The sequence below is a fragment of the Idiotropiscis lumnitzeri genome, chromosome 10 (assembly GCF_059441095.1).
Source record: "Idiotropiscis lumnitzeri isolate Australia: NSW breed Sydney's pygmy pipehorse chromosome 10, RoL_Ilum_1.0, whole genome shotgun sequence".
NCBI lineage: Eukaryota > Metazoa > Chordata > Actinopteri > Syngnathiformes > Syngnathidae > Idiotropiscis > Idiotropiscis lumnitzeri.
The window spans coordinates 13,615,121-13,641,869 of record NC_142400.1 but is presented as its reverse complement, the minus strand read 5'-3'; the positions used below and the strand labels follow the sequence as shown (position 1 = coordinate 13,641,869).

At 39.0% G+C, this 26,749-nt stretch overlaps 1 long non-coding RNA gene across 1 annotated transcript in view; it reads left to right on the top strand.

Moving 5' to 3' along the window:
* The window catches only part of LOC148329427 (uncharacterized), a 67,248-nt gene extending 42,429 nt beyond the window's left edge, over nt 1-24,819 (top strand). The window contains exons 2-4 of the long non-coding RNA XR_015845707.1: nt 11,719-11,801; nt 24,356-24,453; nt 24,694-24,819. This is a non-coding gene — a long non-coding RNA (uncharacterized LOC148329427). The remainder of the gene's footprint in view (nt 1-11,718; nt 11,802-24,355; nt 24,454-24,693) is intronic.
* Nucleotides 24,820-26,749: the final 1,930 nt, after the last annotated feature.

Genomic DNA, 26,749 nt, shown 5'->3' with positions numbered 1-26,749 from the left:
TGTAGTTGTTGACTCCTCATTGACGTGCCATTTTTAACCCCCCTTAAGAAAAACGGCAGAAGTCAAAAAATACAACTGGTTCGTGAAGCATCTTGAAGCTTCATTTTCCCTTCACTACTGTTGATATATTCTGTTCATTCCAGGGTGATAGCACCTTTTTTTATTATCAAACATAATATACCAGTGCTGAATTGTACCTGAATTCTATTTTATAATAAGATTCTGCACACTCACATCGATCGGCTCTCAATTCCATTAAGTGCTTTACCAAATGGTTGATGGGTGATGCCGAAACAAAGCATTGAATAGAATATCCCACGGAATCACCATCATACACAGTTGCGAGATAGAACAAGTTAAACAAATGCTCAATGCTGAGTTTGGTTTTTCTTTTTTTAATTCCTCTCTGCTGTGCCCCAACTGCCTCTCAGCATCTAGTCTGTCACAGTGAAGAGGCATAATGGGCCTCAGAAGATCAACCCATATAAAGAGGGATTTGGAACCTTTCACCTCCAATAAATCCAGGCTGGGGGGAAGCTCTGTAGTTCATAAATGTGCAGAAGCAGTGTTAAAACCCTACCTACTCTCAACAATCTCATGGAAACAGATTTCTCTTAGAGTTCAAATAAAATGAACTACTGCATTCGAATCACACTCAACAGTAAGTCTATTTTGGATCGGTGAAAGTGAATGACCTCTGAGATTAGTTTAAACAAGACACATATTGGATAGTTTGTCAGTCTAATCGGATGGGCTATGATGAACCCCTCTCCGAACAGAATTGGAAATATCCATTCAGGTGACAGAAAACCTATAGGCAAGAAAGCCTAACAACATTAGCAGAATTTGATTGTTGCTGAGACCTACATGTGGAGTGATGTTATGTTATGAAAGATTGATTGGCTTGTTGCCCGAGATAATTACAAATGATTAGTCAAAAATCTTTTACTGCATTGTGCCTTTGTCTACTTAGACCACCTCAATGTTTTAACTATGTGCACAATATAATGATATCCAACCCAATCAAATATTATGAGCTGAGTAATGAGATGTGTTTTGATTGACACTGTCAGTCAGTATTCACCCCTAGAATTGAATATATTTACATTACACAAGTGGTCAGAATCTTGAATCCGCTTTCCATACATTTTTCTTCCCTATTTGATTAATAATGATGATTTCTTTAAGGTCTTTGGAAATGTGTAGTAAATGCTACTGGACCAAATTGTTTAATATAGGACAATTATTTATTAGTTAAAGAGTAAGCTATTTTAGGGGAAAAAAATGCTTGATCTTTGCCATGGATCACATCGCTCATTAAGCAAAATTTTAAGTACAGTTATCGCTTCCCTGATTTGGATAGAAAGTAGAAATACACCGTGTATTCATAAATTTTGCAAAACCTTGCCTTGTTTGAAGTTGTGACCATAAGTACAAATCCATCCTTTTTATGTGATGTCAAAGCACAAGGGTCGTTTTTATATGCAATTTGATTAAAGCCAAAGAAGCCACAATTCTGATGATCATTAATCGCAACATACTAATTACCAAGGAGTTCTTTCATGTTCAGTTCAAATGTTAGAAAATGAACTCCCTTGTCATTTGCTGGGCTTTTCAAGGCAGGGGACAAACAAACACTAATAAGATCTGTCCCTTTTCAAAGAGGACGAACATCATAAACACACATCACAGCATCTCGCTAGGTGAAAGGACCATCTGAACAGTAAATAAATTAAGCCAGAATATGCTTCATTATTTTGTTGCCTGTCCTCACTGAACATGGCTTCTTAAGTATTAACACGGTTTGTACTCAAGTGAAAACACTACGTAGACGAGTGGAACAAATTCATGAACTGGACAACTGTACTAAACATAATACAATGCATATTTGATGGAGTGTTTCACTTATACCTGGATAAATACGATACTACCTTGTCTGATGCAATTGGCTCTAGAGATGCATCAATGAAATAAGCCCTGATTTGTTGACTGCATTTGGCAGATTGCCAAAGGCAACAAAGGAACATAAGCAAAGGCCATAATGTTGTTTTGCAGGACTTAATCAAATAAGAAATGACAAACCACACTGTCTGATTCAAAAAATTACACTGAGCATTACTGTAAAATTGTCTTTATTGTTTGTTGGACTCCTCGGTGGTTGGGACCTTTTGGGCATAAGAAAAGTGCTTGACAGCCTGAAGCATCTTTGGTTTTTGATCATCTTAGATGAAGATCAAATAAGTAGCTATGGTTGGTTTATTTACTGGGAGTAGATAGGGAATTGTTTAAAAATGAAAAGATAAAAAATTCTTCCATTGTCAATGTCGTAGCGCATGTCCCATTTTGAGATTCAGTTTTGACCACTGAAAGATGAATCATTTCCCTTTGAGTGTTGTCAGAAAATGTTGTGTTTTTAAAAGACTAACATAATTAGGTGGCACAATTTGAAGAACATAAGATTTCGCCTTGCCACTAACGCAATGATAGCTCAGCCATTTGTACGAGCAACAATAGTGGTCCCGCCGCAATATCAAATTTTAGAATCAGGAGTTTATGAGCAAGGCTTTCAGTGAGCAAAAGGACCTCGGGGCCCTATAGCCCGTAGAAAGACAATTACTTGTATAGGTATTATTGTGTGATGGACTCTATTTGTTGGTGGCCTGTAAAACACACACCAACTTGGTATTTTTGATTGTCTTTTCCTCAGTTCACAGGAAACATATTGGCTACTATTTTCTCAGTTTGTATTCACTTAGCAGTGAGCTAATCACTTGATTAAGTAGTCAATGTAATTTATTATTTGAGCACAAACTGTATTTAATTTGGTTTATGTCCATTTTCAGCAGGTATCTGAAATATAATATATATAGTTTTAATAATAGTTTATTGCATTTTTTTAATTCCTCATAGTTTCAAGTGTCAACAAATTTTAATAGTAGTAATCATTATCCCTGATAGTGAGATTAAAAAAAATGACAGGACATAAATAGAAAGATGTTTTAATGCATTCTGGAGGAAGTTCAAGGTGGAGACACAGAGCATATGGAGGTAATAAGAAAACCAAACAGCTGAAACCAATGGGAGACATCTTGACCATCACTTTGCAACACACTGGAACAGGCAAGACAAGGACAAGCCCACAGGGGGTCAAAATGCTCACTGATCTCCTGAACCTCTCGCTTCTCTTCATCACAAGGCAGAGATGAGCAGTGTTTTTTTTCATTTTATTTATGGTGTTGACAGGATATTTAAATGTAGATCATGTCACAGTAGTGTGAACGATTAAGAAACAACCATTAACGGTTATAATTTTAAGATCAAATATTTTGCACATAGTACAACTGAAGACATCATACACTAATGCTTAACATGATTTACGACTTAAAATATATTCATACATACATTACAGCCAAACGACGTTGACATGCTCCAAGCAAGCAACACCTATCCAGTCATAGAATTACAGTCTCACTATGTTTTGCTGCCCCTTTTCCCTGACACAATCAATCCAGGCTCAACCATCCAGGGCCACTGTCACTGTACAGCATATGTAATATGTCCCAAGCGAACACCTGGGGACAGGGCCACGTGAACACCTGGGACACACACATACACACGCATTCCCCCCGCTCATCTTTTGAGGGAATAACACCCCGTGGAGCGGCTGCACTACCACCTGGGTCCCCCCCTTCTCCCGCTTTCCCTCCCGCTGTACCGTCTTTCCACAACATGGTGGTGTCACTGCCAATCAGGCCTCCCTGTCACAGCACTGTGGTGTGTGTGTGGATGTAAGGCAATTGCACCACCTCACCCCTGGAGTGGACACGAAGAGGCAGAGAGTGATGGAGGCTGCCACCTAACAGCCTCTAATAGTACCTGACACAGCGTAACACATGGCTACAATTTCTGTGACGCCCAGCTGAGCTTGGGCTAGGACAGACAAGGCAGAGGTGTGGAAACGGAATTAGGATGTGAGCTTTTAGCGGGATGTAGAAGTGTTAGCTTAATTGTTGGGACACTTCCGTTAAAAAGCGATAAACCAATGAGAATTGCATTATAGTATAGTACAAACTGGCAAATATAATGTGCTGAAAATGACCTAATGAAAATAAAGGGCTCTAATGTGGTCCAACACAATGTTTTGCAACTCTCAATACGCCTTCTACATCAATTTTGAGATGTCATATTCGTCATAGAATCTCCCAATAGCGGATATCGCAATGTAGCCTCAGCAAATAACTGAGCTTTGTCAGTGTTTCACAGTAGTAAAAGGTAGGCTAGTCCTTTTTTTGTATATATGGCAGAGTGAAATTGTTGGTCCCCTTATGAAAAACTTACTGAGATCACTGAAAAAAAGGGAAACTGAAGAAACTTTAACTTTCAAAAGTCCTTAGGCAACATAAAACTTTTTGAAGCATTTCTGCAACTCACTTTCACTAGTGTTTTAATATATATTGTTTTTATTACTTCTTTTAGAACACAAATAAACAATTGTGTGTTTTTTCTTTTTTGGGTGGGTACCAACAATTTAGCCTGAGTACGATTAAAGCAAAAATATCTTAAATGTCTTGGTTTATATCAAATAGGGCTAAGCAATTATTCGAAATTTAATTTAGATTTTGATTATTACACTCCAAAATTGGCATAATCATAACAAAGCTATTATTAAAAAATCTTTTGGTTGTTTTGCAGAATGCGCACATGAATTTCTCTGCCACGCCCCCCCACCCCCAAAACTCGCTAGCCTGCAACCAATTTTCATATGAGAGATCTTTTGAAATTGTTTACTTCAATGTTACAACAGCTGTGGCAATTTATAAATGGATAGTAAGTAAAAAAATAATGTTATCAATTTTATTGGGTCCAAAAAGAACATACCTAATTATAGTGTTTCAAAGAATTGTATGTCTTGATATTTTGACATGGATAAGTATTTTTTGAATGATCGTTATTTATATTATGGATTAGCATTGACTTGACAGTTTGACACACATTTTTTTTTAATGTTGAAGAGAAGCTTGTAAAAATAAAAAGTGGCCAAAACTGCCTGAGCCAAATCAATGAGTTAGCCAATAAAAATCAAAATTACTCATATAGAAGACTTCAGTGTCTTTTGCGGGGCTCTTCAGGATTAAACCACTTGTCCCGACCACTTCACAGAGGGGAGGTAGGAGTGCTTAAGTAAAGATGATCCACGCTACCTATCGTTCTCTGCCAACTGACGTCGTTGGTTAGCCCTGAGCAGATGTTCCCTGCAATAAGCTCCAGTTGAAAGAGGCATGCACACCAGGTGGAAAACCTAGGGTTCGATCCCAAATGATTTTACCTGATAAACAAAAGGAGCTTTGAGGTATCAGCTTTCGTAGACAGAAAGCCTGGGGTGTAAGGGCCTACGGTGGCGAGTACCTTTAATACAATTGTAGGTCTTTAGAGAATGGCAACAAGGTCAGGAAAGCAAACAAAGCTGCTTTGCTAACTTTTGAAGACAAAGACATGGGATTTTATATACACAAAAAATGCCATTTCAAATGAGAGAAACGGCATAGTCCATTCCATGGTGGAAGTTTGATGAAAGTGAATCTACGGCTTAAAAAAAGAAAAGATATATTAATTAGGCCTTATTTTAAGGTTGAGGAGAAACAAGCTGAGCTGGGGAGAGAGAGAGAGAAAGAGAGAGAGAGAAAGAGAGGGGCTGTGGGACTGAATCCGCCCGCCTGAGCCAAAGTCCCCTAAGCAAGGGCACAGCTCCTGTTACAGCCTACTAATGGAGCTGGTCTATTTCAGTAGAATTGATTGACTACTTTCTTCCTCTGAGCGAGCAACTTTCTCATATCTGTGAGAAAATGGATCATAAGCACCTCAACCGACAAGAGCAGGCCGGTGAAGAGAAGAGGATGATGTCGGTGGCAAGACCACTCCTCTGTCTTCCCCTTCACACTTGCTGCCTGTGGGACTGTCCGCCAGCTCAAGAGTGGAGGCGGGGTGGTGCTGGAAAGCTTCTGTGAAATTCCAGGGAAAACCTTTAGGGGGTGCAGTCATTCCACCCTGGAACTAAGCAAGGCCGCCTTTGCTCTGTCATAACTGTCAAATGCAAATCCTTCCCGGCTGATTGTTTTCATTGTGAAGAGAAGGGGTAAGGCTGGTAACTCTGACAGATTTCCTGAATAAAAAATGGGACAGGTTATGAAAATGTGTCTGACAGGTATACACAGCTGATTTGATACAAATATGAAGCTGGATTATAAGGTCACAGGCACTTTGGGGACCACATTAATGATGGGTGCTAATTGATTTGACAGGCTTGGTGGAGGCCTCCTGTTACACACATTACACTTTTGTCTATACTCTAACACACCTCTATCAATTTACGCTCACTGAAACACTAAGAAGTTTGACCATGTTCTTGTACAAATTCGAATGAACGCCCGAATTAAAAAATCCAATCTAGATGTCGTCATTTCACAAAAGGACACTCAAGCCGGCAAACTCCCTGTCTTATTTAAACATCTGCTATAAAACACACTCATTGGCCTTTCCAGCCTCAGGCATGCATCTGAATGTGTGCGCACTCGTGTGCAAGCGTGTGTGCACTGAGATTTGTGGTGAATGCCCAATTATCTGATTATATATGTTTATTCCAACTCGTCCCTCTGGAGGACTGAGCGACGCATGGAGAAAACCAGCCAGTAGACAGGAGACACACAGCAGCTTTAAGTGGCGCGAGGAGAACTCTTTTAACCTTGTCACTCGTAACTTAGCTTTCCAAATAACGTCCTCTCACCCAGTCATAATGGCCGTTTTGAGTCTTAATACACATATTTACCTCATCTGCATACGCTCTCACCCTTGCTGAACAGAATGCAGTTTTTATACAAAACTACAATAAATCAGAACGTCACGTGAAATTAATTTTTTTTATGCATGTGCTTTTAATTGTATTATTATTATTATTATTATTATTATTGCTTTTTGTTGTAGCGGTGTCGAATGTGTGTGCAGTTCAATGTATTATGACCAGGGTAGGAAAAAAAGTAATACAAAATAAACTGAAAAATTTAAAAAACTGTATCGATAATAAACGCTGCAAATAAGTAATATATTTCATTTTTTTTATTAAACTGAAATTAAAAAACATTGTAAAACATTTGGGCTGAATTAGGATTTTATTTTTACGAGCTCAGACGAGAACGACACCAAATAACGTTGCCAGTTTTGATAAACCTCTTAGAGTGAATCAATAAATATTTCAAAGGGTTCTTTAAAAATCACCTTTACGTGTGTGTTTGTATACATTTTCTACTCAATAATGTTAGAAATATGTGCTCTTGAGTTTGGGTGGCCAGAGCTTTTGAATGTGTGCTCTCTCGGAGTACAAAGCGTGTTTATCCAGCACATTTGAAAGGGACGTGCTTAATAAGCTTCAACTACATTTGCCTTTGATCAAGTTAAAGAAGAGCAAAGGGGGCTCTCTAGCTAATGTTGATCCCCATGGCTTTCTTCACACCTAGTACGCTCTCTACTGAACATGCCTACACACACACACATGCTGTGACGCTTGCACACTCCGCTCACTCACACACACACACACACATATAACCCCACCAATGAGAGGTTACAAACCAAGGTGACTCTATCCCTATTGATCTCCAAACAGCAGCGCTGTAGAACTGCAAAAGAGCAGAAATAAATATTTCTAAAGGGACAGATGGTCAGTAAATGATGTTTTTTTTTTTTGTTGACTGGGACAGTACACAGTTTGCAGTTAAATCATTTGCAGCAGAAGCTCGGTGTCTATGGTGACAATATGGAAAATAGAAAAAAAATCAAACCATAAAAAAAGGTTGCTGCAGCATTATTTTTGTCACTGTGTTGTAAATCTCAATGACGGTCACTTCAAATTATTTCAGTGACGGTATGTAAAGCCAATTAAAGTGATTTTATTTCGTTATTAGTTCTCTTTTCAATTCATTAGATGTTTGGTCAATATTCTAAAATTCCTTTTGGCAGATGGTGCATGTGAGGTTATTGTCTCATTCATGTGAACTGAGGCTAATGCATCAGCATAGTTCAAATAAATGTAATTTGGTCATTTTGAGTGTCCATTAGAAGCAAGCCACATGGAAAAAATTACAAGCCATCATGTTCATCAAGATGTAAATCAATGGTAACCTGTTCTTCCCTTGAACATAGTTCAGTTTAGGTCAGCACTTGATTCTTCAAACATTGTACATTGATTGCCTGCAGGACATTCAAAAGTGCTTTAATGGTCCACTTAAAAAATGTTATTTGTATTGATTGCATTTGATTTTGAATTGCACGAAGCACACGGATGTGTGTTTTCTTATTTTGGTAAAGGACTACTGAAAATAAATCAGATTTATCATCTATGATCATTCACCTTTGTTAGACATTGCATTGTTTTACAATAATAAAAAGGGATTACTTTTCATGTCATTTCATTTGATTTTTAATTTCTAATTGATTTCTTAAGGTTTAGCTAATTAAAATGGATTTTTTTGTCCTCCATTTTCAGAATATTTTTAAAGAAATGAAGCAAATATGTTATTAAGGCTTTCATGTGAAAAAAAATAAATAAAGTATTAAATTAGACCAACAAATTGAAATCAAATAATTTAACAAACACAAGTTTGTCCACCGCTCTTGTCCGCCGGACAAGCGACATACAAGTGGCTAAGTCTGTTAGCGTGTGAGGGAAAAGGGGGGATCGAGAGTCTCCGGGGTAAGTGAATGGTTGGAATGTGCACTAAAGCTCGGTGAATGAGCTGCACGCTGGGCTGGGGGGTACGGGAACTTTTGTGTGGAGGCGACGGGGGTCACTTTGGCTATGACAGACACAAAAACAACATTTCTTGCACTTATTTTTAAAGACCGTACCCATCTACTACACCTTGATCAAGAATTGATTTAATGGATCGTTTTGGATGCCTGCCCTTGGCGTTTTCTATCAACCAGACGTGATATTTTCGTTGATTTAGTTTAGTTGCACAATCGGCTGACTTTGGTGCAAGCTGTGTAGTTTCAATCCTCACTGGAGGTGAGGGTGTCGATGTGAGTGTGAATGGTTGTCCAAAATGTGCCCTGCAACTGAGCGACAACCAGATGTTTAACAATCTGATTTTAATGATTAAAATGGCGTGTGAGGTGACCTTTAATTTGCCTACTCTGCGGGGGACAAAATCGGTTTATTCAGCGCTGCACTGTCAAATGGACAAAAAAACTCAACTACATCCCTGGTACTGCCTTGCTCTGTCAGCCTTAAGTTTTCATTGCTCCCTGTACACATATCAATCCCTTTAATAGTGAGCTCACTGGCTGATAGTATAATTAGGGTAACATCTCTTTTAGGAGTCTATTGAGCATTGTAATTAGTAGCAGATTAATGGGCAGTGAAGGCTCAGCTTCTCAAGAGCAACACCAGTGACCCACTGTTACCTTCAGCTGTGCACCACCCAGGGGCAAGGAAGAGTGGGTGAAGTGGGGGGTTGCGGTAATGCTGATAGTTGCCTATTTGCATGGGCTGCGGCTGTGGATAAGTGCGCGTGTATTTGTGGGTTGAGAGTCAATGAGGTGTGTGTGTGTGTGGTTTTAAAATAAATCCTAATAGTTGAAATGGAGAGAAGAGAGTTTGAGGGCCTGCGTTTGAGGTGTAGAAACAAGGAGGAGGTCAAGGATGTGTGTGCGTGTGTTTGTGTGCGTATGGCCATGTGTGTGTTTTCAGGGAGAGTCGCTCCAGGTCCTATGGAGACATTGTGAGGCATTGAAAGTCTCGCCTTGGGGGTGCCCAAGCACTAATTCTAATTATCACCAGATTACAGAGATAATGGGAGTCCCTGCTGTCAAGAATCTAACTCCTCTCCCTCCGACTCTCTCTCCCCCGATCACCCCCACCCCCACCCCCACCCCCTTCCTCATTCTCTCGACTATGGCCATTTTACAGCCCAGCAGTCACTAAGGGTGCCTGGTAAATGTGTGAGAGAGTTTTGGGGAACGAATGAGCTGCAAAGGGAGTCGTTTTCAGAGTATTAGATTGGGAGAGTGGGTGAGGAGATTGAAAGGGGACCAGAACTGACAGCAGGGCGGAGGCAAGTCAAAATGTGCTAAAGAGAAAGTTAGAAAGAAATGGAGAAATATTTAGTGCCTGGGTACACCCATTTGCAATCTGGTGTAGTTCCAAAAATCTTCTGATCAGCAACATTTTCAAAGGCACAAATTGTCATCTTGGCTTAACTTTTTGTTCAGTGTCACGTTGATTACGTCAACCAAGATTATCGATATACATTTAATTGTATTTGTGTCATTTAAAATCTATTTATTTAGGCAAGGCAATTAATAACGGACTCTCATTTGCAACTCCGGCCTGGCAAGAGAAAGCAAAATTATTATTTAGATGACGTGTGAGGGATGAGTTCAGGGAGTCGCTCCCTATGGAGCAGAAAGCAAACTGGATTGGATGCCAAATAGCCTACACCACACTGTTCGACCAGTCTGTTGGCGCTTGGCTCCAGAACGCACCTGCAGACACCCTGAGGCCTGAGGTTGGCGTGGTTAATCATAGCTAAGAGCTACACATGAGTGGCGTTCAAACTTTTCCCAGACGAGACATCTCTTTTAATTGTGATTTTTCCACAGAATATTGTCTCCACAAAATGTACGCAACGTACAGTGACGGGCCTTTTCAAATAGCATAACTGATAAGTCAAATGTCAGGAGTTGTGCATTCACTTTGAACGTCTGTTCATCATACCTGATGGATTTACTAGGCACAAGAATCCTGTTTTTATTCTCAAATTAATCTGTTGAGTACTCTGAAGGGAGCCATAAAGAATGACATATTTATCTTCGGGCTAGGTGGTTTGACAAGGACAGCCATGGTGAGTTATTACAGTGCACAAAACGGGGGCTTGGGTGGAGACTTGACTTCACTGTATATCATAGCAATGCCCTGCTGTACTATCAACATGGACACTGATTTAATATGGCATTATATATAAGCTTCTTATTATTAGTCACTTCAAATAAATGTTATTCATATAAGTCATTAATTTTTTAACTTTTGCTGTAAAACAATTGTGATATTCTTATACTGCAATACCGACATGATTATGATACCACACACACACACCGCCCCCTCCTCTATCAAAGCCCTATTAATAACAAGCACCATTAAATTTATCAACCACTGTTTTATTACACTGTATATCATAAAGCCAGTCAATGCTTGTGATGTATAGCTGTAGTTTATAATGAACTGCATAACGTTGTTTTCCTCACAGGTCACAGCTGTGCCTGACCAGTTATAAATTAGCTCTAGTCAATTAGCCAAGCTTCAAAACAACCACTAGTTGCATTTGCAGAATTAAATATTGACTAACAGCGTCATTGAAATTTATCAACCTTAAAGTCAAATGTCAGTGAAATTTGTTCCATTTACATTGATTGCTTTTCTTTCTGGAGTAGTTTGTTTTCCCTCAATATATATATATATATATATATATATATATATATATATATATATATATATATATATATTATTATTTTTTTTTAATTTGATTTATTTATTTGTTTGTTTGAATACTAGCATGTTGTTTACGGTAGATCAATTTTACTGTTTACAGTATATAAACTGTCAAGATCAGATATCATAACACCTCCACCTCAACTTAACATAAACCTATTGTGTAATTGCTGTTTTCTAAGGTGACCTCGCACAACAGTCAGAAAGAGGGATGCTGATGCCGGGAATACAACTTTCCCAACCTGCTTCTAGCTTCAAAAGAATGGTACGTTTGTCATTTATGTTTCAAAGGGCGACTGCTGTAAAGCAATCCACAAGCATTCTTTCTCTCCTCGGCCTGTTCTGTGGGACTGCTGTGTTGTCTACTGAGGCATGTTGAGCTGGAGCTATGGGAGTTAAATGGATTAGTTACCTTTAAGGTCCTTTGCGTCTTTTATTTCACAGACAAGCTCACAGGGAGCTTTTGAAAAGCGTGCAACCCCCTCCTCATCTTGTTCCTAATGACATAATCACGTACTGTAATTAGGCGATTTTCCAATGGTATCGTCACATAAGTAGGGGGTTAATTTTCCTGATGGTCTATTCTCCGGAATTGCTGTCATTTTAGCGAGTACAGTACTTACAGTGTACATTCAGATGGAGAATGAATTGGTGAGAATGACAGGAATCAAATGAAAAACGTATTAGTATTTATTTAAGGTAATATGACAATTGTAGTTTACTTTTCATCAACTTGACATTTATGAATAAATATATTTCCCCCATACTTCTATTCTTTGTTGATATATGGCGATACAGGATTCAAAACTGTTGAACGTAATAGAGAGGAAGGAGTCGGTCAGGCATGGTTCCCAGAGCAACCGCTCAAATAAAGATTTCCGCTTCTTTTGGAAATTCTGTGGTAGCACAGCTGAATTGCTCTACTCATTAACTCTAAACTTTGGCCTGGTGCATACAAATACTTGGCCCTGTGCGGCGCGGTCTTGTGTGATGTGAAACAAGAAGGTGCCCTTTCATTCAGTCCATTGTGAGATTTCATGAGAACAATCAACAGATCTCCAAAGCAAAAAAAAAAACATGAGAGGCAATATTCATTCCTCCTCCCAGCTACAGAAGCAGAAGAAATCAGATTTATTAATTAAATGTGAGAAATGGTGTGGATAGAGAGGAAAGGGACGAACCTTTCTGCTCGGCTACCTCCTTGAGGTTACTTGCTCAGGCGTGGAGCGTGCAAGAGAGCAAGTCTTGGAGGTTTATAGCAATGACCCTGCAGTGTGGAAACGGTAACATAGCAGACCGTGACAAAAAAGGAACGGCACAGCCCCTCAATGCTCCACCTGGCAAACACAGACCGTTGTCAGGGACTAGCAAGTCAGGCATGTCCTCTTCGAGTGGCATCACGTCCATCAGAACCTGTTCTGAATGGGCCCTCTTGCTGTTTGCGTGGCCTGAGCTCCAATGATATGCCTCACTCCCTTCCAAAAGTCCATAGACTGTTTTCAGTGTCGCAGCAATGGGAGGAGAGATGTGGAGCTTAGGTTATTGTTGGAGTCAGATAATAGGAGAGAGGGGGCAAGTGTTAAAAATGATTGTGTCTCTGTTGGGGCTCTGTGTCAAAATCTTTGGACTGAATCACATCATAATAAGGAAGTGAAGCGAAGCACATCCCTCTCGCATTCTTTTTCAACAAAACATGACACGGCAGCCATGTTTGGTCCCCTGCTGTAATATGTTGCTACTGTTAAGTTAAACAAGCCATTGTTGAGGGAACAAAGGGGTCATCTGAAAAGGTGAAAGCAATGACATCAGGAAATAAATCCACCAAAATCCAAAATCAGTAACATGTTGATAAAATAACACACATAATTCTAAGAAATTATTATTAATTCTGTGCCTTAATGAAATGAGAAATTCAATATGAGGAACATACAAAGTAATTAGCAACTAAATGATTAATAATTAAAACTAACATGATCAACACACGCACCGGCTAGTGAATCGTATCTTAACTCACAAAAACGATCATCCCATCCATATTTAATGGCATTCTTAGAAGAAGGGGAAAAATCACATCATTTAGTCTACTATCTTTAACACAATTTGAGTTTATGAGCCCACACGCAATGCAGTTATGCGGTTTTAGGATCATGATAATTTGGTAAACATCTTAACTCGTTTCTGTTAAATCGATGACTTTAAGGTCTGAAGTGCAGGTTTAGGTAACATTGAGCTCCTCACAAATTTCTTATTAACTGTTTTTTTTTAAATTATATTTTATTTTAAACGTGGATTAGAAAAATGTAATTATTTTCAAATGCATTAATAAGGACACATTCACTCATAAGCTGCATAAGTCTCTAATTCATTCTTTTCTGTTTAATTACACACTACATTCTTTCTGAGTGTGCTGCCCACGTTTGTGTGCCCTGCTGTATATTGGCTCCAGGGTATCCCAAGAATACAAATATCTTTGCTTAGGGCCATGAACAGTGCTTTCTACACTCTATTGACTGGATATCTGGTTGTCTCATCTCTCTAAGCAGATGTCTTTCCCCAAGCATCTGTTTGTATTAGTACTGTAATTGCCGGTGATAATAAGCCCATTGATTCAGTATCTAAGGAAATAGTCAATCAGGACAGCTCATTCGTCTTACTTTTCCTGACAGATCCCCCCTAGCTAAACAGACAGTGCCAGGGCCTGCTCATTGTTGACTGCATTGAAAAAGCACACTGTGGTGGGTTGGGAATGGCTGGCCTGTCGACTCTGAGTGAGTGATGGGATCGGTGCAAACACGCCAGTGACCCAATAGCCCTTACAGGAGGCCAAGGGTGATAGATGTGTTGTTTACAGATACCAAAGCTCCATCCTCTGTTCCTTTTCTACCTTAGTCTATTCATTTTCTTCTTCTGTATGCCTTCTATTTTTGACATTGCATTCCTTACTCGTTTCGCCACCCTTGTGACTTTCCATTTTTATATGAGAAGTGGCCTCTGTTTCTTAAACCTTCACATTTACAGTTTTATCCTTTACACTTTACATGATTGTACACAATCATTGTTCGGCACCTAATATACACAACAACTCATATTGCAAATCTTTTAGGAATAATCAAAAGCTCCACTATGTTTAGTGATCACTAGGAGCAAATCTCAATCAGAATGTCATGCAAAATGTTTCAAACAAGTCCTTCATGAAGTAGTTTGTATAAAAGGAAAAAAAAATAGTTGAGTCAAATCCAAGTCACAGCGACTTGATTTCCTTCTGTTATTTGCTACTGGCCACAGATTTAGTGTCCATACTAATGTGACAGTTGAAATACTGTACGTACGGACAGTTCTCTCGTGACGTCTAGTAAATCTGGACATGGCTGCGGCTGCCATGTTCGAGGCATTATTTGGTTTGAGTGCTCATTAATTTGAAATAATACTGGTGATAAATTCTGCAACTTAAAAAAAAAAAAGAAGTGATTTTGGATGCCGTCTTTGACTGCAACAATACAGGTGGGCGGGACATATCCTCATTACACTGTTTACCGGCAACACAGCTCGGACTCTCACCCAAAATCCGCCTACGCTCTTCGTTTACTGTTTAATCAGCGAGTCTTGAATCAACTTGAATGGTTTACTAATTGGACTTCTGCAGAAAAAACAAGTCACAGTCCCAAAAATGAAAAATCCAATTTAATCATAAATGGTGATGTAAATGCAGCATTTTTTGAAAATATATCAGCGTATACTCGAAGGCACAGTGATGACAACCTAATCTTCAAATCCCTCACTGTACACTGACCAACGGCAAAACCCAGGGTCTTCTTTGGGACCAATTTTAAATCCATTCGCTTATGTTGTACCATCTGATAGCTAGTGCTTAGCTCATATTTTTCACATTTCTTCTCCCTTGTTAGGACGTTGTGAGAGGCCAACAAGTGCGTAAACTAAAATGTTGCTTCACTGCCTACGTAGGATTCTTTTATGACTGTCTGGTTTATACTCTATTTATATTTAGGTTCTTTACTGCTTTTCTGGTTTGGTGGCAGCTTGTAATATCTCTCTTTATGCCTGGAAAACTTTGCACACCAAACCTTCGTGTGCACCAGTCAAGGGTGCAGTCCGCCTTTTCCCCAGCTGTACTAGGCTTAACACCCTCCCGCGACGATTTACAGGATAAGCGGTGTTGAAGACGATGACGACATTAGTGTTTTTCACCGACACAATTTCATCAGCAATTGTTGTGCATAATGGGACAACACACAGATATTTAAAAACATATTTATCCTCTAAATGAACGTTCAAGTGATAAATATTGTATACTCATAAAATATGTAGAATTTAATTTAACTTTAAAATTTATGCATTTAATGGTGCATTTAAAAAAAAAAATTCTTTTAATTATGAAAGGTAATTATGTAATGCTAAATTACAAAAAAATATAAGTGTGCATGATAAGAGCACTTAGTCACGTTTGTGGGCAAAATGTGCAACACTCTATTTTTCTTCCACTTAAAGAATCTTTAAACATTCAGTTTCTGAGAACACATTATTTGGGCCATAAACCAGTAGAAATCTGGAAAGTGAGTGAATTCTAAATACCCTCGCAGAGGGGAACGAGAGTAAACGTGAACCATGTCCTGCTAAGTTAATGATTGTCCCATTGAATGCCCAAGGTGTCCAGTTCTACGACTTCAGAAGCCATAATATTGTCAGAAATAAATCACTGAGCTCTGGCCTAAACCAAATGTGTTCATTGGTTTGGGTTAAAGGGCAGAGCCACCCATTACTCCGTAGTGCCAAGGGGTCATTATTGTCATGTCAATGATGTTACAAATGAGACTTTGTGATGAATCTTTTCCCACCACTTCAAATACGTTGTTTAAATTTGAAGCTTACAAATGGATGCTGACAAATGATTGAAAACAAATCTAAAAAAAAAAAAAAAAAAAGAAAAACATTTTCCTACATAAAAATACTAGACTATCAGTGTTGGATATCAATGAAGTGGCCAAGAGAGTTTGATAGTGGGTGTTCACCATGCCACACAGTTTCTCTGACTGATAGAATAAGCCAACGCTATGTCCATTTAGATCAATATGCTCGCCATTATGATCGTAAAAAACACATTTACCCGGGTTGTCAGGCTCATTATTGCAGCTGATGGCAGCCTTTGCAGTTAGAATTCTAGACAAGGGAAGTGGTGACGAGACTTCACCCTAGAATCTATAATGCTAATCTATGGTCTGCTGGTGCAGAGGAGATAAAAATGCATTATACAATGCAAGACAGTGACTATTGGATGGACTCTAAATTTGGGCACAATGGGGCTAAATTTAGTACTATCTCTTTAAACTTATTCATTCTAACGCATGGAATTGCAACTTTACACATGGATCTCCACCCACACACTTTGCATTTAATGCACATACTTAAACAGACCAAGTGAAGAGAATAAAATTTATTTTGAAAGAAAATCACCAGCATGTTGTTATTCATGTGGGAGTTTCAAGCGCCAAACATGTAAGTGTGCAGTAAGAACATTAAAATTCAAATAGTTGTTTTCATGCTTTTATTTGAGGGAAGCATCAACGCATTGACACAAAAACAGCTTGCTTGCACATTGTTTTATTTCAGTATAAAATCATTTAAAACATATATTCAATATCATCCTCGCACACCTTTGAGTGTTTAGTGATGCAAGAGTATGGTTAAAATAATGGCAACAAATTCTGCATCAACCATGATGACATTAGCACTTAATAACCAGTAGTGTAGACATCAGTCACTCAGGAGGTACCTCTGTGACAAATTCAGCAGCAAATAATCACTGTAAGGAGGCCCCACAGGAGCCTGGGAATGACCTAGTCTCTGAAAAACCATACTATAGAAATCAGCTTAATCAGAAAAAAGGAGAAATATTGACGTCCTTGCAAGTGCCATATTGATAGGCTCGAGTTCATTGTCGAGGTGATCACACCATTGCTCGGAAAAAAACTCTTTGAAAGCTTAGATCAGTGAAAGTTCACTCCTGCATCATAGTCTTAGTTTCCCTTTCAGGAGGAAGTCAAGCTCTGCTCTTGTTCTGCCTGCTCCCGCACACACACACCCCCTCAAGACTCTCCAAATAAATGGCTAAAAAGAGATCTACTTAAAGCTGTCAAGAGTGCCGGCGCTAACAGCCGGGCCATTCCGCACGACCTACTTCCTGACCCCCTCTTTTCAGGGGTCACTTGTAGGCTGCCACTGGTGGGAGTGTGGGGTAGTCATGCACTGAATGACAATGGATAAACATGAAATGCTCCTTCACTTGCTTCTTTGCAGTGTCTGCTGCACTGCTGAAGAGCAGCTTTGAGTGGGCTACAGAGAGGGGAGCTGGACGAAGAAACAAGGCTTTCTGCGAGAAACATTTCAAGCATTTTTTTTCATTTTAATAAATGATTTCGACATCGCTAAAAGTGATAAAATATCCATGTGTTTGCTTTTTTTTTTTTTTTTTTTGACTTCTCTGAAGTTTTCTAATGAAAACAGATGAGCGGAACAACACTGCCAAACTAATGATTTGCTATGACCCGGGTTGATCAGATAAGATGTTTAAAATGCATGTTTCACTATCGCAATACGATACAGATTTCACCCATCATTAGACCCGCCTATTAAAAATCCATAGCTGGCATAGACGTTAGCCCATAATTACTGACCTCTTCTGAGTGGATTTTTTTTTCTCCAATTCACCTTGTTAATATTATGTGAATGATACATTATTCCATTACTTTGTGTTAATCACGACAGTAGAGTCATAAGGGCTCGGCCCCAAATCTCAATTTTAACATTAATGATCTATGCCTCATTAATATTAATATACCCCATCGTACCCGGAGAGCAAGTTGGAGATGTGAATCTTACTGGACCTGGATTGGAACAAAATCCTAAATCGCTTATGGTATAATGTAATAAAATGTAAGCTGATTTCATGTAGCACAAATATAAACTTGAGCCTGGAGAACTGGTACTCTCATGCACCATACAGTTTAGAGCAGGCGTGGGCAAACTACGGCCCGGGGGCCACATGTGGCCCATTGAACGTTTTATTCCGGTTCGCCAAACTTGAAAAAAAAAAATGAATAAACCTTGTTCATGTTTTATTTTTTGATTTGTCAAATACATATATTTTGTTGTATTGTTTTTGTTCACTTTCATTTAAAATTAATGTTTTTTTTATTTTCTACGATGAGGTGAGGTTACCAAAACACTCCATCCATCTGCTCCGGCCCCTCTGTCAAATTTTAGAACTCATTGTGGCCCGCCAATCAAAAAGCCCCAGCCAGATTGACGGTAGTTTTATTGATTAAGGATATTACTTACATAGAATTAACTGTCAGTAGGCTGTAAACTAGGCTACTAGATCTAAAAGTGAAACAATCCATAGAAATGAACAAAAGATGAAAAGCATGATGATTGAAATCAATCAGTTTGGGAAACGTTTCAAAGCCATTACCAAGCCAACCAAAATGACTCCAAGAGTGCAATAACGACTCATCCAGGCGGCATCAAAAGAACCCAGAAGGGGATCCAAAGAACTGCAAGCGTCATTGGCCTTAGTTAAGTTCAGTGACTCAGCCATAAGAAAGACAGTGCAAAAAAATGCTATCCACAGGAGAAGGGTACAACTGGTGTAAAAAATTACACAAAGGTTCCGCTCAAATTTACCAAGAAACATATTAATTGCGTTTAGAGAAATACTCTAAACAATTTAGAAGGCGTGCAGCCTTTTATATCTCATATAAAAAAAAAAAAGCAAACAAAAAAATAATTTCCTAAAAGGAACATCATGCCGACATCCAAACATGGTAGTAGAAACGTGACGGTCTGGGGCTGCTTTTCTGCTTAATGACCTGTATGACCTGCTGTTATTCATTGAACAATGAATTCTGCTTTCTACAAGAAAATGCCGCAGGCGAAAGGCCAGGCATTAGTTCATGTCCTCTATCTAGAGCGCTCTTCAGTTATGCATCAGGACAATGACCTGAAAGAACATCAAGGCAACTTCTGAATGGCTAAAAAATAAAATGAAGCTTTTGGAGTGGCCAAGTAAAAGTTTGAAATAAATCTGCTTGAGATGCTTTGGTATGAAATTAAAAAAACAGTCCATGTTCAAACGCCCCGTTATAAGTTACAACAATTCTGCGATGGAGAGTTGTAGAACAACTCATCCATGACGTGTCGCAAATTTTGGTTTGTCCCATTGAGAATCAGTTTTTGCGCCAGTTGCCCTACCTGAGTTGACCCCTCTACCAGTTTTCTTAAATTCTTGATTTCAGTTATTCAGGGGTTCAAGGGCAATTTCTGTACATAGATCTGGAATTTCTGACCCTTAAAAAAAAATAAAATCACCGTTGGAAAATGTATTTTACATTCACTTCAGTTGTTTTTGAGAGATATGAACATTGGTTTAATGATGTGAATCATTTTAGTATGATGAATGCGCAAAAAAATCAGGGCAAATACTTTTTTACGGCACTTTAGAAGCGAGAAGAGCAAAAGAACTGAGTACATGCCGGTGGGCTACTGGTGAGAGGGCCTGAGTTTGACGGATGCTTTCAGTGATGACCATCTGCCCCGAACAGCAGAGGTGCTGAACTGCAGGTTTTTAAACTGCTCCTTCCAACAGCTCCAAATGAAGTGAAGGAGAGGACCTCTGGACAAAAGGTTGTGCTGAGCGAGGAGTGAGGGCCACGCTACTGCTGTACAACTTTAATTTATGATGGATGAGATCAGATGAAAGGTCAGGTGGTGATAAATATGAGAGCATTTGTCCCGGGAGGACATCAATTATGCTGTGGTTTCTAACTTTCGATCTTAAGGGGTGAAATAGATCTCTTCTTTGTAAGAATACCATCGCTCTGTAAATTGGAATGTATTAATCATATTGGCGATGAAATGGGGTGGACTCTCGAGGCAAATCAACTAAAACCACACCATGATCAATATCTCAGGGTCTTATACTGTATCTTGAGGCATAACTACAACATTCAAGGATTTGTTCTTTGAACTTGAAGTCCGCCATTGATTTGAACTACCTTCTCATGTTAACCTGCATATTGACCTTTTTTGTTGTTATTTACAGTATGACAATTTACTGGCAAGAGACATTGAAAACAATACATTTTTATTATCCAGTGACCTGCACACCATACAAACTATCCACATACATGTGCCACTACATATTATAACATTCATAAATGCAAACCACCAGTTCTAATAAAGGTCTGTCCGTTCAGAGTCAGATTATCAATTCCCATGGCGTCCATTATCTTTAACTTAAATGTGCGAACATACATGCTTGTGCTCTGCGTAACTTTCACATCAACAGTCTAATTTATTTGAAGATGTTCAGGAAAAAGGGTTGAATTCCTTCCCGGGGTAATGAAATACACAAGTCTCTTCTTGAAAGAGCTAAAGAAGCAACAATGAGATCACAGTAGCTAACCTTTGACCAATGCCGCCATCCTTTTATCATCACCATCCTTCCCTTTTCTTCCCCTTAGCACCAAAACTACCGCCCCAGGAAAAGTTATTAGCCTCTCCTCTATTGTTTCACAAACTTAGCTGTGTAATGTCGAAAAGATTGCCATGATTAAGGGACAAACTGCAGCAAACAAAACAAAGAAGGAAAAAGAAAGGAGAGAATATTGCTTGATGGAACGGGAGGTAAAAGTCCTAATTCTTTCTTTCCCCGGTGGTATATATCACTTCAGTGCTGAAGGGGTAATGGTCTTTTTATTCAGCTGACAAGAAGCCAGGATGTCGAGCCCCTTTCCAATCGATGGGTCTCTATTGTCTCTCTGGTGGCCCACATAGACCAAAAAATAAATAAATAAGAAAAATAATAAAATCTTCTCTTGAATTATCTGCTACAGCCTCAAACAGCTTTACGAAAGATACGAATATATATTAGTGTGGCTTCTGTCATAGGGGTGACCCTGGTGAGAACGCTACACTTGTGTTACTTCTAAATCCGGGACCTGGTATGTTTTACTGTTATTATGTTTATCTTTTGGATGTAAATTACACAATTTAAATGTCCCAGCATGCACACAGTCATGATTAAAGATGATTAAGATGCCCACTGTGCTGAATCGCTATATAAATATTAGACAGGAACAAAATAGAAAGTTGAACCTTTTCTTTTTAAATGAAAGCACAAAAGAGTTTTTTTTTTTTTTTTCTTAAGACAGTACTGAGTAATGGCTCTGGTACCACAGCCCTAGATTTCAGCTGTCACTTTTAACTGTTTTTATCTCACCTTTCCACATGCCTATAAGTCTTTGTTTGCAGGGGGACATCTTGATTGTTAAAAGCCCTGCAAGAAAACTAAAAAAGCCAATATTAAACCCATGGTCAACAGTCATATTTTGTATCTGGCTTACGAGTGCAGTAAATATTTCCTCTGTGGAACCCTGACAAGTGCCACAGAGCAAATATAACATCTGAAATCGAAAAATACTTTAGGTTGGTCATGTACTTGAACAAGGGTATGGGGTATTGCTGTAGTTGTTATTGTCACGACACCCCCCACTAATCAGCAAAAAGAAAGGGATAGTGGTAATGATGCAGCAAGGGGCTCCAATCTTGCGTTCCTCGTCCCAAGGTGTGGTGTAGAGGTCGCCTAAATGTGCCATGTCGTATTGATCCACATGAGCCTTTCCAAAAAAAAAAAAAAAAAAAAACAGCAAGACTAGCTCTTGCACATGCACCCAGCTGAGTAAGGGCTATTGCTGCACTATAAAACATAATCAATTGTTTTTGTATGGAATGCCTTGTTTTTCACGTTTTCCACTAAGTTTCCATCGAAATGGGTGATTACGTAGAGCAGGCATGGGCAAACTACGGCCCGGGGGCCACATGCGGCCCGTAAAACGTTTTAATCGGCCTGCCGAACTTGAAAAAAATTAAATAAATAAAGCTTGTTAATGTTTTATTTTCCAGATTTGGTTTTTCAAAGACATATATATTGTTGTAATGCTTTTGTTCACGTTGCTTTAAAATTAAATGTATTTTTTTTCTACGATGAGGTGAGGTTACCAAAACACTCCATCCATCTGCTCCGGCCCCTCTGTCAAATTTTAGAACTCATTGTGGCCCGCCAATCAAAAAGTTTGCCCACCCCTGACGTAGAAATGCTCGTGGATTTTTTTATGTACAAAGGTTGGATTGTTATGTACCTTTTTTCCGCGGATGAAAGAAACGAATATCAACACGGTATATTGACATCCATGATATTGCAATCTGTAGTATACATTTGGGAAATTGCTTTTTTATGCTCTATAAGGCAGTTTGATCAACTGCTCGCTATAATGATCTTTTAAGAATTATGATCATTTCTCTCCACTTTATTAAACAGAATGCCTTGAAGAATTCATTTGGAAAACAACTAAGCTGTGAAGGAGACTGTGGATGATCTCAAAACTTCATCCATAGATGTGATATTCGGCTTGACACATCGAGGACTAAAGATGGTCATTGTGATATCAAAACAATCTTATTTGAAGAGGGGCAATATGATATTAGAGAATGAATTAAACATTCAAAGAGCAATTTTCAGAATGACGTTTCTGCTCTCAATTTGCAAGTACCAACGTCCATGATGTCATGCTAAGATTTTGACCGCGGAATGCAAGCAAAAGGCAGAGGGGTGATGGCGGGTCCTTGCAACACTATGTTTTTTTCAAAAGCTAATATGTGGCCCTCTGATGAAAAGTTCTGCCTTTGGAATTAAGTTGAATGTCCAGCGTTATCTCTGTTGGAATTCTCTTATCGCCTTGAGGGAAGCGAGTGACAGATTGACGCTGAAGTCCTTACCTGAGCCTCCCAACGCACTCGCTATATGTATCCTGCATCGGACAGATACTGTTAGTGCACCTTGCTATTTTATACTTTGACTTCTCAAAAGCTGTTGACAGACAGGGGTAAGGGAGATGGCCTTGACATCCTTGTACTTGGGTGGGAGGCAGATTTGGTTTCAGATGATCCACATCCTTTCCTTCAGACCACATTATACATTTTTGCACGACATATTTTGTGAATGATAAAAGCAACAGATGTGCACGTCTATCAGATGTCTAAATATACACAAAAAAAATATAATTATTTTTGCAGGTTGTTCTTTCAGGCCGTTGTGGCCAATTGTCGCTTCAACCTAGAAGTCGGCACGTCAGACCGGAAAACGACAGAAGAACTCACCGCATAAGCCGACGGAGAAGCCAACTACTACGGACTTTCTGTGCATGCATGAGATGTAGCACCCCTCCATGCCATTAACGACGATAGTCAATGCGGCCTCTGACGGTTATGTCAAATAACGGCGGTCTTTCGTGAACTTTGTCTGTCCAGTCAGCCATTATATACATAGAGGAGTTGTGAAAATAAGTAGATTTCATTTAGTTCTTGAGAAATAACTTCAATTTTCGCAGTTTATCCACCATTTCGAATCGTACTGTAACCCTTGCGCGAACCGTTCCGCAGCCCTCTGTGATATTTGAGGGGAGTGTATCACCAGTGATCAGAGCATCCTAGCAGCATATTTTGAACCATTGTACAATGGGGGATTATGACCTCTCACTTACACTAGTAGTAGGATATCAGAACATCAAAATACATCTAAAGCTGGGGTGCTGAAGCAGAATCTCTTTTGGCAGAGCTATCGGAAGGACTTGCTTCTTTCTGAGTCGCAAACGTAGCTTTTAGTTCACCAATAATCTGCACCTGGACATTGTTGTTCTACTTGTGGTCTTATCAGAAAATGCTTGTATGTATTTTATCAATTGCCAGATGCAGCCTGGACATGGTTTAAGGCTGACAAGGACTCTCGTATCAAGAAAATAAAATACATCTTGACGTCTGACGCCAGAGTGGTACAATGGACCCAGGTATTTTGGTTGAGATTCACAAATAAATGTAGAGTGACTTTATTGATTTTCAGCTCCATATACAGTATAAAATTGTATTCAAAAATACAAATGTGTCATAAGAAATTATAGCATACAACAGATCTCCAAACCTTTTTTTAAGTGAGAGTTACTTTTGAGACACTTCTGAAACAAGTCGTTTTCAGATTTGGGAATGTGTCAGTGCTTTAGTCCGACTGTGAGTTCTCTGCATTATTTCAGGCCAGCCCAGTTGGTCTGAGTCAGCCAAACGGTGTCAAGAACGGACGGTAGCACGTCACACGCAGGTGCCGCACACCGGACATGCAGCCAAATACTTAAAGAAATCAAACAATAAAGTTTGTCTTTCCATTCCACAGACCTCAATGATGTTTGTTCCATATTGTTTCTGTTCCTCGATCAGCATAGTGTGCGGGTGCGTGACCGTTGTTTTTATCTTATTTTATTTCTTTATTTGGCTGCGTTTCTGGTTATGCAGCGCCCTTTATGTGACATAGAAATTATTTTTTTATATTCTGGAAATTTTGTGACACACTGATGATGCCCATCTCTGCACGTTTGCTCAAAGTACCTCCATGTGTGATGATACATTCTTAATAAATAATGCTGTATTGAATTTCGTCAATACAGTAGAACAAGTCGAACGGTAGCACTGAATCGTCCTAAAGAATTGAGTCTGTCCTGACAGATCATCCATCTTGATCGTATTCAGAGAACACTGTACCTGTAACTTATATTCTAGTGACTCTACTGGGTCTCTCGTGGACGAAATGTGAACATGAGAATACAGGAAGAAAAACTGAAGGAGATCCATCAGGTGATATATTACCCTGTAGGCATTGTAATTTGTTATATAAGCTACACGTAACCTCGGCGGCAAGATTAAAGACCTTCAGCTCAATATATCAGTCACCCGTCAACTGCTGGGTCAATTTCCCTTTAACCCTTGTTTTGTGGTTCATAACCCTCTTAAAAATATGACACTGTCAATCTAAACGTAGTGGCCACACATTCACCGTCTGCCCTTATTAACTGCTTTGCTATTCCTACATTCGGCTTGTCCTTAATTCACCCATATGTCAACTATAATTTTTTTTTCATAGTTATTAGTGCTACTGTAAGAGATGTGTTAACATAGTCAAACATTGTACGGTATTGGCGGTAGGCACCCAGTCAGTGATGCCCTGATTTGAGAAATGATTGTCTTGAGAGACTCACTGGTCATTAGCAGCCAGCAGACATTGAATGCATTACAGACTGTGACATAAATGACTTAAGTGAATCAGCGCATCTATTAAAGGGTGTGTTCACTCCATGGTGCCATGATACGATAAGCCCCGTATTTTGTTTGTAATCCTAATGACTGGCGTAGGTGTGCATTCATCATGGATTATTGGGGTCTTAATTGAATTGAGCTGAAGCGATCGCCTGTAAATCACATTACACTGTCATTTCTTTTTACAGCAAGGAGACAAATGCCACTGCCTGGCTGTGCCCTGACACGGTGGGTGTTCCAACAGGCAGCAACATGCTAACATAGGAACAGTTTATTATTCATGATAAAGACTTTGATTATCAATTATAGAAATGACACACCAAACAATTAGAATGCTTGATTGTTGTTGTCAGAGCTGAACCTTAATCCTATTTGAATAGTGAGTCTTTGTTGCTTTAAGATGCAACAACAACACATTAATTGAGAATTCTGCTTAAAGATGGGGAAAAAAACTATTCTTTCATATTGGTTAAAATAGAATAGAAATAGAATAGAAATCCCTTTATTGTCATTGTACTCAAGTGTGCAACGAGATTAGATCATAATGAGATGATCAGGGAATTTTAGGAAATGTGCACATCCGGATTTCAGTTATTTTCCTTAAATCAGTGCATTGACACGTCACAATCCCATGGAAGTATGAACAGATTTTATGATTTTTTAAATTATTTTTTTTTATACATGGCATGTCATGGTTCAAGGCACTTACTGTCATTGTGAAGCCAATAGGCCCCATGACTGTGACACGTATGGTGATTATATACGGCAATATTTTATGCAATAATGTTGTTTCTCTGAACATTTAAAACACAGTGGCAGCATGAAAACACAAATATTGCCAAATAGTAGCAAATGTTGAAAATGTTGTTTTTTACACTATAACTGCCAATCAAACCCAATCCAAATTTTGAAGACTGCATCTTGTCAGAACGTTTTTGAAAGACAAGACAGTGTTGAGAGCCGTACAAGGCATCAGTTAAGAAGGTAGAAGAAGTGACAATG